Below are 14,957 nucleotides of genomic sequence, written 5' to 3'. Positions count from 1 at the left end.
TGTTTGCTTTGTACTTTGTCTCATGAGGAGCTGCATCTCCAAAAGTAGCTGAAGTGGAGCTGAGTGTAGCTGTGTGCAGAAGCACTCATAAAGTTTTAGTTCCTGAATGAGGCAGAGAGGTTCTCCGTTCTCCTTTCGCTGTTCCAAACTGGAAGGCATCCAGCACTGTCACAGTTGCCTGTTTCATGAGAAGTAAAAGGATATCTTTTTGATCGGTGTTCTGTGCGTTTTTTTTCCCCACAGTGCAAACAACACGGCCTGTATAGTTTAGATGCAAAAATTCGTCTCTTAACGTTTCACATTATGATGATTTATATTCATGTTCTGTGTTTTTTTTTTGTTTTTTTCAATTTTTACACGATTTTCTCCCCAATTTAGTCGTCTCCAATTCCACCCGCTAGTTCGGACTCCCCCAATCACACACAACGCTATCAACGCTAGGAGGGTGAAGGCTAACACAGGCTTCCTCCGAGACCTGTGAAGTCAGCCACCGCTTCTTTTCGAACTGCCGCTCATGCAACGTCACTGGACAGCCGAACGCGCTCGGAGGAAAGCGCCAACCGCCAGATCTGTTACGTCAGCTAATAGACGCCTGCCCTGACTAGCATCGCGCTGAGTGAGTGATGGGGAGAGAAAGGCAGCCATCCTACCCACCCAGCGAGAGCGAGGCCAATTGTGCTCTCTCGGACTCCCGGCTACGGATGGCTGTAGCATCACCAGGGATCGAACTCGCAATCTCCTGATGATAGGGCCAACGCTTAGACGGTTGCGCCACTCTGGAGCCCATCCATGTTCTGTGTTTTTTACGGCCTTTAGAGTGAAAGCCGAAACTGAATGTGCCTTGTGATGTGTATCTCTTAGCCATCATTGAGCCCAGGGGGAGATGGCAATCCTTGGTGTAAAAAGCGTACTGGGGTCATGATCTTGGTATGTAATGGTGTGAATTACTGAGGAGTTCATTTCCTCCTAACTCATAGATCTCTAAACTGATCTCTGACTCTTGCCATGTTATCAAGACCACATGTTTTGGATTATGATGTCTCTGCGGATAGCAGCAAGGCTTTGAAGGTAAGGACCCACGTTTGCTCATTCGGTGCTTATATTGCAAATGAGATGATCGTAACTGCTGTGAACAACAGATCATAAAACGCTTTGCGGGAATAAAATCCTGAGATTTCAAGCTTTGTAACAGTATATTCCATCACCGTATTGCTGGATGATTTCACGCGTAAAATGTTGTATAATAAACTGGAAGTGAACGTTTCGATGGAAGTGTGCTGGTACTGGTACAGTGATCTAAAAAGGGTAAATACCAGTGTCATTTTTAATACCGTGTTATACTTCATTACCATTATACTGCCCAACCCTAAATAAGACCAATTTCCCGTTTTCAAAGACAGCTGGAACAATCATATAAGCACAATTAACGGCTTTACTGCTTTTTGGTCAATTTATGCCACTCCAAAAGCCAGACCACACAACAGGATAAACACAAACACTGTAATCTTCGCAGTCATCCTTAGAATGTCCAGAAAAAGAGCTTACAAGTAAAATGAACTAGAGTGAATTGGAAGACAACATTCTAGAGTCTTTCAACAATTAAACATGGGTATGGCACATCAACTAAACGTGTGTTTGTTCGTGTTTGCTTGGGTTTGTCTCTACGGTATACTCTGGCCTTTAAGGTCCAGACACAACTGTGTTTGCCAGCAAAAATTTTGTCAGCAAAATGACACTAATTTCAATGGATTTTGCCACAATCAGCAATTTCATGTCGAAAAAAAAAATTCGTACACATTTCGAAATGGCCATTGAGTTTAACTTTGGTGAACTCTAACACACTCTATAAAGAGTGCTACTGCTATGCAGAAGCTACAACCTACATCACAGCTATATTAATAGCGATAAATAAAACATTCTTTGGGTGCTATTCTGCCTTAAAATGCCTTGTATGTACAGATTTTGAAAGGGCCCATATCTTGGAAAGGCAAATTTGCCTCATTTTCTTGAAATAAAAGAGTTTGATGTAGTAAATAAATACTGTAAAAGTTTTAAAACGCACATTCACTCCCCAATCCATAGTGCATATCGCTGTTGTCGGAAGAAAATCTTTTGTCTCCAGGAAAAAGAAGGAAGGAATAAACCTGCTTTACTTTTAGTGTAAGTCAATGGAACCAGACTTTTTTTCCAAGTCGTTTTCGGACGTTTCTTTGGGTCCATTCTTCAGGAAATTTCCACACATTGTAAAGGGCAATAGGCATTTCTAAATTATGTCAAAAACTGAAAAATGACATTGTCATTTGTCATTTATATATATATATATATATATATATATATATATATATATATATATATATATATATATATATATATATATATCCAAGCCTACAACAGTTTAGCCCCACCCATTTACGCTGACGTTATGCAGAGTTTTTCAGCCTGGGTTGCTTTTTAAACAGGGCCAATCAGAACAAAGCTCATTTACATATGCCAATGATTGCACTACACAAAAAAATGGAAAAACCTGTGAAATTCCCCTTTAAGGTGAAGGAGTGTGGTTATATGTACCACATGCTTTCCACTGTATTTATATCAACTAGACAGCACTGTAAGCAGGCTCATTAAAAGAGAGGTGATGATTACTAGATAAAGCTCATGAATCATTTATTAAAATTGACCTTTCGGCAACAATTCATCGTTAATTCAGTGAAATTCTCCTAAAGGTCTTTCTCATAGTATGAAACAGGGCCTGAGTGACACCCATTCATAGGCATTTTTGACACATTGTTTTAATATGTATTATTTCATTGTCTTTATACAGGCTTTATGGTTTCACTTTTTCCAATCTAGTATTTTTTTTCTTTAAAATGTTAAACATGATTGTTATTCTCTGACTAAACTCTCTGAATAGTTCTTTCATTGCCACTATATCACTAATATAATTATTCAGAAGATAACTACCTGGGGGAGGCCTCTTTCTGAACATTTCCACACCTCTGACGTTCTGCCGCTCCGTCCCATGGGAAAGTCTAAACACACACACAAAGAACGACAAAACACATTGTCAACAGGATCTCAAGGGTAAAACAGGGGACAAATGACTGCTCACTCAGGGAATTCAGTGATATCTAATCCCCCAGAGCTACAGTACAGGTCTGTCAGCTGAGTCTAAGTCCAAATCACTGTTTAAGGGGCTGACTGTTACTTCCTCAGGCCACAATACGAATATGACTTAAGGAATATTCATGTTTTTTTGATATGCGGAAAAGTGAGAAATCAAATAATGAGACCACCATATTCAGTTTTTTATACTCATTACTACATAATTGACACGCTAGTTTCATAATACTTACTGCATAATTTACAGTTCTTACTGAATAATAAGCTGCAGGTTCAAGGGGTTGAATAGGGTGCAGTACAAGTTATTAATTTTTCAGGACATATTAATAAGGAGACTAAAAATAAGATAAACCACCTGCATAAAGAAGGAGACAGTCAGAGGAAATAAGTGAATAAACAGGAGTTTCCAAAACTGGTGTTCAAAAAATGATTAAAAGGTACAGAGAAAATGGGACTCCTAACAACCACCTGGAAGACCTAGTAGACACCAAAACTGTTCTCATGAGATAAAGAGCACTTGTTTTTGAGCCAAAGAAGAAAATCAAGCTCCACTCTTGTTTCATATATAAAAAAGTATGTCCAAACTCAGCACTATGGGTCTGAAAGGAGGGAAGCCTCACAGAGAAAAGGAAGAGAATCTGCAAATCAAACAGAGAAGTTGCTGGTGTTCTCAGAACAATGGAATGACCACTCCAGAGTCCAGGTTCTGAGTACCTGGATCGTGACAGGCAGAAAATGCAACCAAACTCTAAGACTGAACTTTGGAGGTGTTGAAAAATATCTCTAAAAGAAAAATATCTGATAAAGAGTGGACACACTAAATCCTGTTATCATGGACCAATCCCATTTCACTCCTTGCCCCTACCACTTTGCCCTACCCTCTGTTTTGCGTGTTCACCCCTAGAGGTAGTCCCGATTTTTGTTGAGATAGAGGGGTAGGGCGAAGTGTTAGGGCTACATGGTCCTCCAAACGGAGGTTTCTCAGGGGCACACTCCAAACAAAGTGTTATAAACCGGCAAGATGGCTGCGCAAGCGGCCAAAGAAACCCACAAATGTGACAAAAAATATGATAACCATTGTGTTATTTTAGTTTAATATCATTTCAGTGTATTATGGTCCTTTTCTTCATAACAGGCATAAAACATCGTTAGTAGTATGCTGATCTCTTGGTAGCTAGCTAGCTAAATGTCTGTCTCCACCTTAAATGGTGCAGCAGTTTAACGATTTAAGGTGGAGCAGGAAAATTTTAACAAGAAGCTTAAGTTTCAGCTTCATATCACTGAAGAATTAGGGGTGGGTGATAATAAATAATTGCCCCTTTGAAGGCATATGACGCCCTAAATGTAACTAAAGCCCAGCAGTGAGGAGCTGAACTTTACCCTCCTCTGCTGTCACTGCAGACTGGCAGGGTTGCCTACAGAGCAGCGCTAGTAGCTGCTAATGAAGTGATGTTCTTCTTTACTTGACGGTCCCATTTCATAGGGAAGATTTCAACCACTACACCTCGTAAGTAAGTTCCAAGGGGCAAGGTGACACTCGAAAACAAGGGGTAGGGTTAAAAATAAGAAACGGGTTTGGGCCAATATTTAGTTGTTGAGGCTTCTCTGAAATTGTCAGTTAAACGTGTTTTCTGCTATTTCTCCTGACACTGTAATTCAATAAATGAAGCGTGTCTCTGCCTTTTGCATGGCACTGTGTTGTTTTATTTAAGTGCATGAGGAAAACGAGAACATGGTCCCGACACTTCAATTTCTAATAAACTATCATTCACGACTCACGTTAGCAATTAGCAGAGCAAACAATGCTGCACTGCTAATTCTGTAGGGAGTGGTCTGGCTTAGCTGTTCTTTATTCAATTTGCTTTTGGCGTCCTTTCAGCCAGTGTGACCCTGAAAACAGCCACTGCATTTCTCTCTTTCTAGCATTAGAACAGAGAGACAGCGCTGGACCACTTTCAGCTTACGCTGTAACTAGCAGAAAACATAAGACATGACAGTACTCAGAACTCAAACTCAGCCCAGCAGGACAAGCTGTTCCTTAGAAACACATGACCAGGCTGGAAACAAAAAATCTTTTATATACCAATGACACTGCTATTACTAAAGGAATACAGCTAATGAGAAAATACATGAAACAAAAGATATGATTAAGCTCCATTACAAAAAGGCCATGATGTTGACATAATGTCTGTAGTGAATAAATAAAAAAATTAAGAATAACAGTTGGTGATATGGCAAAAATATAACGTTGCAATATGTAAACACATTTTCCCGGTATAGGATCAGTGTTAATCCACATTCCAACAAAATTACTGATGAATATTTGATGTTTTACATTATAAACTTCGTTTTTTTTTTTGCAAATGCATGCTCATTCAAAATATGAAAGTTGGGTCCGGAGCATGTTTACCACTGTGCTACATCAAGTTTCCATTTTCAGAGCTCTTAATAAACGTTTAAGGACTAAAGTCACGAACAAATCCAGTTTTGACAACGTAATTTTTCGCCATAATTCAGTTATACAAGTCTTCAGCTGTATAACCATTCTGGGCGCTCAATGTCGTATTTTGAGCTTCATAATGCAACACCTTTTCAATGACAGACAGCTCTGGACTATAGGCAGGTCACTCTAGCACTCTCTAGGTGTGTCCCAATTCAGGGGCTGCATCGTTCGGAGGCTGCATTTGGAGGCTGACTGAAGGCTCCTTCGTATGCAACCGAGAAATGTGTCCTTCTTTTCCATGGCAATGAAGGATCCAACAGGTGGCTCCTTCGCCAGCCAACATATCCTGAGGTTTATTGCATGGAGGCGAGGATTCGAGAACATGGCGGCGTCAGCAGAGGAGAGAACGGCGGCTGAGGAGACACTTTAAATGTATTTGTAAGGTATTGGGTTTAAACTCAGTCGAATAGCTAACAATACAAATGTTAAAAAAAAGCCGAGTGGTGTTTTGTGATGCAACGGTAAGGGCGGGAACAGCGGTACTGTGACAGAAACAGGAAATCCGCCGTAGAGCAGACCATCTCATTTCAGTTCAGCCTTTGCGGGTCTACGCAGCCTTCGAAGGACAAGCCTTCATAGACTGTGTCCTTCAAAGGGTGTAGCCCCTGATTCGGGACATAGCTTCTGATTACTTAGCCATGCTGTTGTAACACGTGCAAAATGTCATTTGGCACTGTCATGTTGAAATAAGGATGGACATACCTGAAAAGACATTCACCTACATTCACCAACCGTTCTTAAGAAGTTTCTTCTTAAAACACACTTAAATAGTTAACTCTCCTTTTTTGTCAGTAGTCTAATGTCTTGCTGATACCAGCCTCTGTCTCCTGCATGTCACAGTAGTTTCATTTGGCGTTGCTATGTACCAGCTACATTGAGGGGGTACTATATCTGCAGTGGAAAACAAAGTAGCTGGTACCAAAAATAAAGCAAACGAATGAAGCTGGTATCATGCAGCGGAAAAGCAGCTATAAAATACTCTGCCTTTCCTGGATGCTCCTTTCATGCCCATGCAAGATTGCATCACCTGTTCAAGATGTTTGCTGAACATTTCACAATGTGTCTAGTCTTAATTCTCTGGGGTCTAAGAGCATTTTCTCAATTTATGCATATTTTCTTAAAATTGCCTTTAAAAGCACTTGCATATAGAAACCTGTATCGTTTTATATAAAAATGCTCCATGATCTTTGTTGCTACTTTCCAAAACTGCTGCATCAACTTCAGAGGCTGTAAACATTTTGCACACCATTTCAAGCGCCTCCGATGTCAAATGAATATAAGGTTTTTCACGTGATGGTTAAGTCCTTAATGGTTTCCTGAGTGCCCATTGGTCAGTTTCATACAAAATGTAGACCGACCACCAATTACCCATGGTGAGAAGCAGATGAAGCGCTTCTCAGCCCCTCTTCACAGCCTCATAACTCTGGATGTGAGTCATGTATGATTGCAACAAGACGGAATGGAAAGGGCGGCGTATTTCTGTGCTGTATTTTCGCAAACTTAGAAAAACATACACGGAAACATCGAATTTGTCTCACAGGTGAGTTCATGGACCCCAGAGGGTTAACTTGCCCCTGTTCTAACCCTTTTGGAACATGTTACGGGCATCAATTTCAGAATATATTTACAATTTGTACTGTTTTCATTCAAATATGAGGCAAAGTAGATTTATAAATTAATGCTTTCTATTTCTATTTCCACTTGTATTTTACCTACTATCCCAACTTTGGAATGGGCTTTGTATTGGTTCAGTATTTTGCCTGCATCATTTGCTATCTATCCATCTCTTTAAGGATTGTTTAACCACTCATCTTTCCAGCTGGCCCCTTCTCTTTCTCTCTCGCTCTCTTCAAAGGTCTAAACAGGAAACAAGACTCAGAGCAGAAGCATAATGACATTTGCTACAGGAAATTAGACGCTGCTCGTCTGTCCGCATTTCTCGTTCTGTTTATTAATTCTCAAAGCCATTCATACCCCCTCCCCTCCATAGCAATTTCTATCCCCCACTCAGAGGAATTATGCATTCGCTGCTTCTCTAAGTAACACCGAATAAAGAACATTTCTTGGCTGAAAGTCAGAAATGTGGAATGTGGAGGTCCAGCTTAAGTCCAAGATTCAATTAACTTGGCAACTGACTTACGTATACAGCCTAGGAGCCTGAGGGATACACAGACTGACCAACTGGCCAACCTACAAACTTTAGAACAGTGAAAGAAAAAGGGTTTTCAGTAATGCACAGCATTAGTGGCCCAAAATATTCAAGAAAAGATTAGCCTCCATTTGATCAGGGGTTACAAAGAAAACAGTATTCTATCATGTAAGCAGTGTGAGCTTTTTAGAGAGGTGTTCCATCCATTTTACAAAATTTCTGCAGTAAGATGTGAACAAAGTCATTCAGAGTGGTTTGATGTGAAATGCACCGTTGCAGACTCAGAATTGTTCACTGTTGTGGTGATAGGAACCAGACATCCAGAGTTGAATGCCTTTAAAAGTTCCCTCACAGAAAGTTGCATGAAACAGTTACAAAATTCACTGTGCGACACTGGAGACATTGTTTCATGACAGTTTTACGACAAACTTTTGATCTAAAATGTATTTTCATGGCGGAGAGGTACATGCAGGACGCTGTAAGGCAAAATAGTCCTCAAAGACAACTTATTTTTTCAGATTTACCACTATTTTACCATCACCAACATTATATATAAAACTCAGAATGCACATGTGGGATCACTGGTCATTTTGGACAGTAAAAAATTGGCTATATTTGTGGTGCAGACATTGCAACCCCTAGTTCCATTCACCACCACTGGAAAGAAATCTGGAAAGAAACCACCCCTACCAGCAACTAAAGAGCAGGTAAGTTTCTTTACAATGAGCCGTTTCATATCGAACCACTCTAAATGACTTTATGCAGACATTTTAAAAACTGGTGGAATTCCCCTTTAACAGAGCACTGCTGTCAGATCAGTACTCAAGATCAATCAATATCCTGAGCTTAGATATCAGATTTGGTATTGAGAGCGAGTCCAAGACTGCACTCAGTGACAGTGTGAATATTTATATTCAGCATTATACTTCAGTTTATTCACTATGGGCTGTGAAAGACTATGTGTACACAGTGGACAACACACCAACATGGTCACTCTGTTAAGCTAAAACGATAGCATGAATCTTTAGTATTTGTCAGCTAACTGGTTTTAAAGTTGCAATACTAATAATTTATTTCAATCAAAGATAAAGTAGCACTGAATAAAAGCCCAAAAGTATTGCAAAAGTTCTGTATGCACAAGTTCACGTTGTATTGCTGCTTCTTAATAAGGAAATCCATTGATTTTTCCAAATTTCTTCATAATTAAATCACTAAGATGTAACCAAGCAGTGATTCTATTTGAAACGCTCTCTTCTAAAGAAACTCCAGTCAGAATTGTTCACAGTGGTGGTGATAGGAACCAGACGTCTGAAGGGTTTAACACCTCTCAAAGCCACAACACAGAAAGCTATTACATGAAGTGGTTGTGAGTAGACTCTCTGAAGCCTGAGACACTGTTTTATGATAGATTTGTAGTAGGGTTTAGGCCTAAACTACATTTCTAAGACATATTCATGGTGGACAGATAACGCTGTAAGGCAAAACAGTCCCCCAAAGAACTTATTTCTTTAGATTTCTTCAGAAAAAGCAGGTTCTAGATAAAATTGGCTATATTTGTCAGTAGATTACTCTACAATAAACCATTTCACATCAAACCACTCCGAATGACTGTGTTTACATCTCAACCACTGACTTAGGCAGGGAAATTTTAAAAATTGGTAGAATTCTCCTTTAACCGTTAAATGAATAACTAGCCAACGCCTATCTAATGTCATCCTACTGACTGGAAAAAATGATTTTTATTAATTGTTAGCAACAACCATAAAAGTAAGTTAGATATCCAGCCAGCTTCACCTTTTGAAATGAGGCTGAAGCTGGTCTCATATTCGCCAGCTTCCCGTTCCACCTTAAATGGTGCAGCATTAACGTTCCACCTTTTAAGGTGGAACGGGAAAATTCGAACAAGAGGCTGGCGAATAAGAAGCTGACTTCAGCTTCATTCTTTTGAATGACTAACTTAAATTAAATTAAATAAATTAAGTTTATCTGTGAGCTTTAATGCGGGAAAAAACGATTAAATAGTTAGCTAGCTGTCTAGTTAAGCTAACGTTACCTTACGCTAACTAACGCTAGCTACCTCGTCAAATAAAAACATTTTTAAAATATTACCACGTAGCTAAGAGAGCTGAACAAACACCTAACTAGGTAGCAACCTACCTCACTGAGATGTTGTGGCAGCTTCTAAAAGCCATTTAAGATGATTTTAAGAGTGACAGAGCTGAATATACTGTCAAAAATATACAGTTTCCATCGAGAACTAACGGTTAAACTTGATTAGAACAGATAAAACGAACGTTAAAGGGGAACTCCACCGATTTTTCAGAATTTCTGCATAATCCAACGCTTGAGATGTAAACAAAGTCACTCGGGGTGGTTTGATGTGAAATGGTTCATTTGTGAGAAACTCAGTCAGAATTGTTCATAGTGGTGGTGATAGGAACCAGACGTATAAAGAGTTTAATGCCTCTGAAAGCTAAATTACATAAAGTTACTATATGACATTGTTATGAACACGCTTTCTGACGCCGGAGACATAGTTTTGCTGTAAAGTTTTGGCCTAAAATACATTTTTAAGACATATTCAGGGCGGAGGGGTACATAGAGGGTGTTGTAAGGCAAAACAGTCCCCAAAGAAAACGTATTTTGCCACTTCACTTCGTTTTCATCTCAACGATTTCACTATGCAGAAATTTTGAAAAGTCCGTGGAATTCCCCTTTAATTGATGTCGGCGGATAAGAGCGGAGCCCACTCAGTTACCTTCTCAGGTCCTCCTGTAGTCTAGGCACTGATGTTCAGCCACATCCTTCTCGTTTCTGTCCAGTATCGTCCAGTTTTTTTTAGCAGTATCCCCTCGAGTTTAAGGCCACGGAGGTTGTCGGTCGCATGTTCTCTCCTCCACTGTCATTACAGGCTCCCCTGGTGAAAAAGTGTACCGGTTATCTAGAACGACGTCCGACTCAAAGCAGAAACAGGCGAGCACAGCGAATAACGGCGCTGCAGGATGGGCGGGGCTTTGACTAGAGGGGCGGGGTTTCGATGTGAACAGGGGAAAAAGAGGCTCTGCTCTGCTCTTCATGCTGATCTGCCAAATAAGCTCCCAGCTTCTCTCTCCAAGTTTCATCAACAGTCAACAGGCTCTTCTTGCTTGGAAGTTGTGCTTCGTGCACAGTTTCAACCCCCAATAGAAACCTTTTATGGAATAACTCTGATATACTATTAGTATTAATAACTATTAGAAGTCTTTGTTCTTTTCCAAATGCTTTCAAATAAATATTAATAATATTCTTTCTTTATTTGACAACTCTGGAAATGTGCTCTCTTATGATCAATTCATGGCTACACATGACTTCCCAGCCCCCTTTAAAGAACATAACTTGATTAGAGCTATTCTTGATGGCCTCGATCATCTTGTAAAAAAGTTTTAGTAATATTGAAATTATGCTACCCTCGTTGCTTTTCGGTGGTGTAAATATACTTAAAAAAATGTGATGATAAACATATTGGATATTCTTCAACAAAGAAACAAAATACCCCTGGGGGTAAGTTCTACTGGATGTCCTTTATTGAGCATATCAATTGAAAAAGGGGCGTGGCTTTTGCCTCATAAATACTGTATGTCCAATAAGATCAGAGAAGTTCATTTTAAAATTTTACATAAGAAATACCCTGTGAATTCGGTTATTTCCAAATGTGTTGTCATTAATAGCTTTCGCTCGTTCTGTGGATCTGCTGATGAAACTTTGACTCACCTATTCTTTCAGTGTGAGAGGACGAATGACTTCTGGTTCAACTTACATGCTCACATTTTTAACCCTGTCAAAATGACTGATTTCTTTAATCTCACAGATATTATTTGTTACTCCAATAACTTTACTAACAAGCCTCTCGAGTATATTGTTGTTTTTTTCATTCTACATGCTAAATTCTTTATTCATAAACAGAAGTTTTCAAATTCTCAGCCAACACTTTACCTTTTTTTAGTGGAATTTAAATCACTACTCCAGTCCTTACCTCTTATAGAAACTAAGAAAAGTAACACTTTTGCATTACTATGACCAGCTCTATGGAGAGACACTTGATTAACTGGCTTTCCTGTGTTGGGTGGTGGATCATTCTTAGCACTGCAGTAACACTGGTGTGGTGGTGGTGTGTTAGTGTGTGTTGTGCTGGTACGAGTGGATCAGACACAGCAGTGCTGCTGGAGTTTTTAAACACTGTGTCCACTCACTGTCCACTCTATTAGACACTCCTACCTTGTCAGTCCACCTTGTAGATGTAAAGTCAGAGACGATAGCTCATCTGCTGCTGCACAGTTTGTGTTGGTCATCCTCTAGTCCTTCATCAGTGGTCACAGGATGCTGCCCACAGGACGCTGTTGGCTGGATATTTTTGGTTTGGTGGACTATTCTCAGTCCAACAGTGACACTGAGGTGTTTAAAAACTCCAGCAGCACTGCTGTGTCTGATCCACTCAGACCAGCACAACACACACTAACACACCACCACCACGTCAGTGTTACTGCAGTGCTGAGAATGATCCACCACCCAAACAGTACCTGCTCTGTGAGGGTCCATGGGGGTCCTGACCACTGAAGAACAGGGTAAAAGGGGGCTAATAAAGTATGCAGAGAAACAGATGGACTACAGTCTGTAACGGTAGAACTACAAAGTGCACCTATACAGTAAGGGGAGCTGATAAAATGGACAATGAGTGTAGAAACAAGGAGGTGGACTTAATGAAGTGGCTGGTTGGTGTATGTTCCTGGTTTATAGGGAAGAATACAGTGCGAGAGAGAGAGAGAGAGAGAGAGAGAGAGAGAGAGAGAGAGAGAGAGAACACTTTCCTTCCCCTTCTTCTCTACTTTTAAATATTTGTTTTTCTATGCTGTCCCTGTCGTTCTTTCCTCTGTATTTCTGCTTCATAAGGAAGAATATAGGGGTGTTTACAATGATAGAAATGTGAGGTTTCGGTGACTGAAAAAGAAGAGTGAGAGACATTGAGCAATAACAGTATTCTTGTTTTTTTTTTTCATTTCCTTTTCCCTCTTCCCGCATTTATATCTTTATATCAGTTTCCTCTTCTTTCATCTATGTTTCGCCTTATAAAAAGAATGTGGAGGGGCGGGGCTTCAGTGAGTAAAGTAAAACCGAGAGAGAGAGAGAGAGAGAGAGAGAGGCGCAGAGAGTCAGACAGAGAGAGTCAGTCAGGGAGAGAGAGACAGAGAGAGAGAGAGAAAGTCAGAGAGAGAGAGAGAGAGTCAGAGAGAGACGGAGAGAGAGAGAGAGAGTGTCAGAGAGAGAGTCAGAGAGAGAGAGAGAGAGTCAGAGAGAGAGAGACAGAGAGAGAGGGGGACAGAGAGTCAGAGAGAAAGAGTGAGTCAGGGAGAGAAAGAGAGAGAGAGAGAGACAGAGAGAGAGAGCTGCCTCTACTTGTGCCTTGTAAGAACATGGAAGGTGTGGAGTTTCAGTGATCTGTTACGGAAAGATGCGGTGCTTCTGCGAACGGAGGCGGACTTTAACCGCGGAATACGGCGTGGGGGGCGTGGTTAAACAACAGCCGCCTGTATTAACTGTGTTATTTTTTCACAAAAAAACTTTTAAACCGTTAGGACCCTTTACACTGTGAAATCAACCCATTAAAAAAGCCAAAACACATCACAAAACCATCAGGAACGAATAGAAACACTTAATGGTTTCTATGGGATTTTTTTGCAGGGAAGTATTTTTGGTCAGCAGGCTGTTTTGTCAGAGGATGTTAGTTACAGAGCCTATTTATCACGGAACCTAACTGAACAGAACTATTCAGAGAAAAACATGTAAATTAGCCGGTCTGTTGAATTCAGGTTTGTTTTGGTTCGGTCGTGTTTCGCCCTCTACTGGTCGAGATGGGAATTACATCTAGTTCAATAAAGGTTTGTTAATGCAGTGTTTCTAATCTCTGGTCGTGGAGGCCCACTGCTCTGCACTTTTTACTGTTCTCTCAGCTGCCAGCACCCCTGATCCAACTATTCAGCTCCCTAACAGCCCAATTTTGAGGTGGAAAAAGCACTAAAATGTGCAGGACAGTGGGCCTGCAGGACCAGGGCGGAGAAACACTGTGTTAATGTACACAGTGATGACACATAGACACCATTACAGGAAATACACTGGAACAGCAGACGGTTCTGTTTTTCTAGCACAAAAAAAGAAGACCTTGCAAATGGACATCTTGCCCTGCTGTTGAGGCAAGATGCCACCTTACTTGGAGTAAGAAGCCCCCCTTGATGAATCCTGCATCAGTTCAAATGCCAGATCATTTGTAATCCTTGTATTTTTTAAAAAGTGTGTTAAAGTACAGCATAAAAATATTAGATTTTAAAATAATTCTTTAAACTATGTGAATTGATATGATAAAATTTAATTTACAAGAGACGTGACATTTTGTTAACAAACCAAATGGTTATGATTATATTAATTCCATTTTTATATGCAAATTCCACCCAACGGCTGCTGGGATAGGCTCCAGCACCCCCCGTGACCCAGAAGGATAAGTGGCTTAGAAAATGTGTGTGTGTATTATGCGAAATATTCTTATTGTATTATTATTATTATTATTATTATTATTATTATTATTTTATAACAATAACAATATAAACAAAAAATATGTCTATTATATATGCATTACAGTGGAATGTATGTACCCCCCCCATCTCATGCAGACACTGGACCTTTTAAGTTTTTATTTTGCATAAACACGGAATTATTTGTATACATTTGGAATCAGAGACCACTATTACAGTAATTTAATCTCCAGTCAAAACCGTGAGTTGGTCATTTTTCAGGAGCTGTTTCTGAGGAGATTAAATACAAGATACATAATACACTTTCATGAGGGAGGAGAAAGATGAAAGGTAAAAAAAAGGGAAAAAAACCTGGATTAAACGATACAGAGAAAACAGGACTGCTAACAACCACCCAAAACACCTGGTAGACACCAAAACTGCCCCCATCAGATAAACAGCACTTAAAGCTTTCATCTCTGAGAGAGAGGAGAAAATCAAGCTGCTTCAGATCTGAAAACATCCACAGGTGTTTCTGTCCATCCTTCCACTGTGAGAAGACGACTCAGCGCTGTGGGTCTGAAAGGATGGGTAGCTGTGAAGAAGAACCTCACTGAGAAAAGGAGACGGACACATCAAACAAAGA

This window comes from Colossoma macropomum, unplaced genomic scaffold (genome assembly GCF_904425465.1).
Source record: "Colossoma macropomum unplaced genomic scaffold, Colossoma_macropomum, whole genome shotgun sequence".
In the NCBI taxonomy this organism is placed as follows: domain Eukaryota; kingdom Metazoa; phylum Chordata; class Actinopteri; order Characiformes; family Serrasalmidae; genus Colossoma; species Colossoma macropomum.
This window is presented reverse-complemented; position numbering follows the sequence as displayed.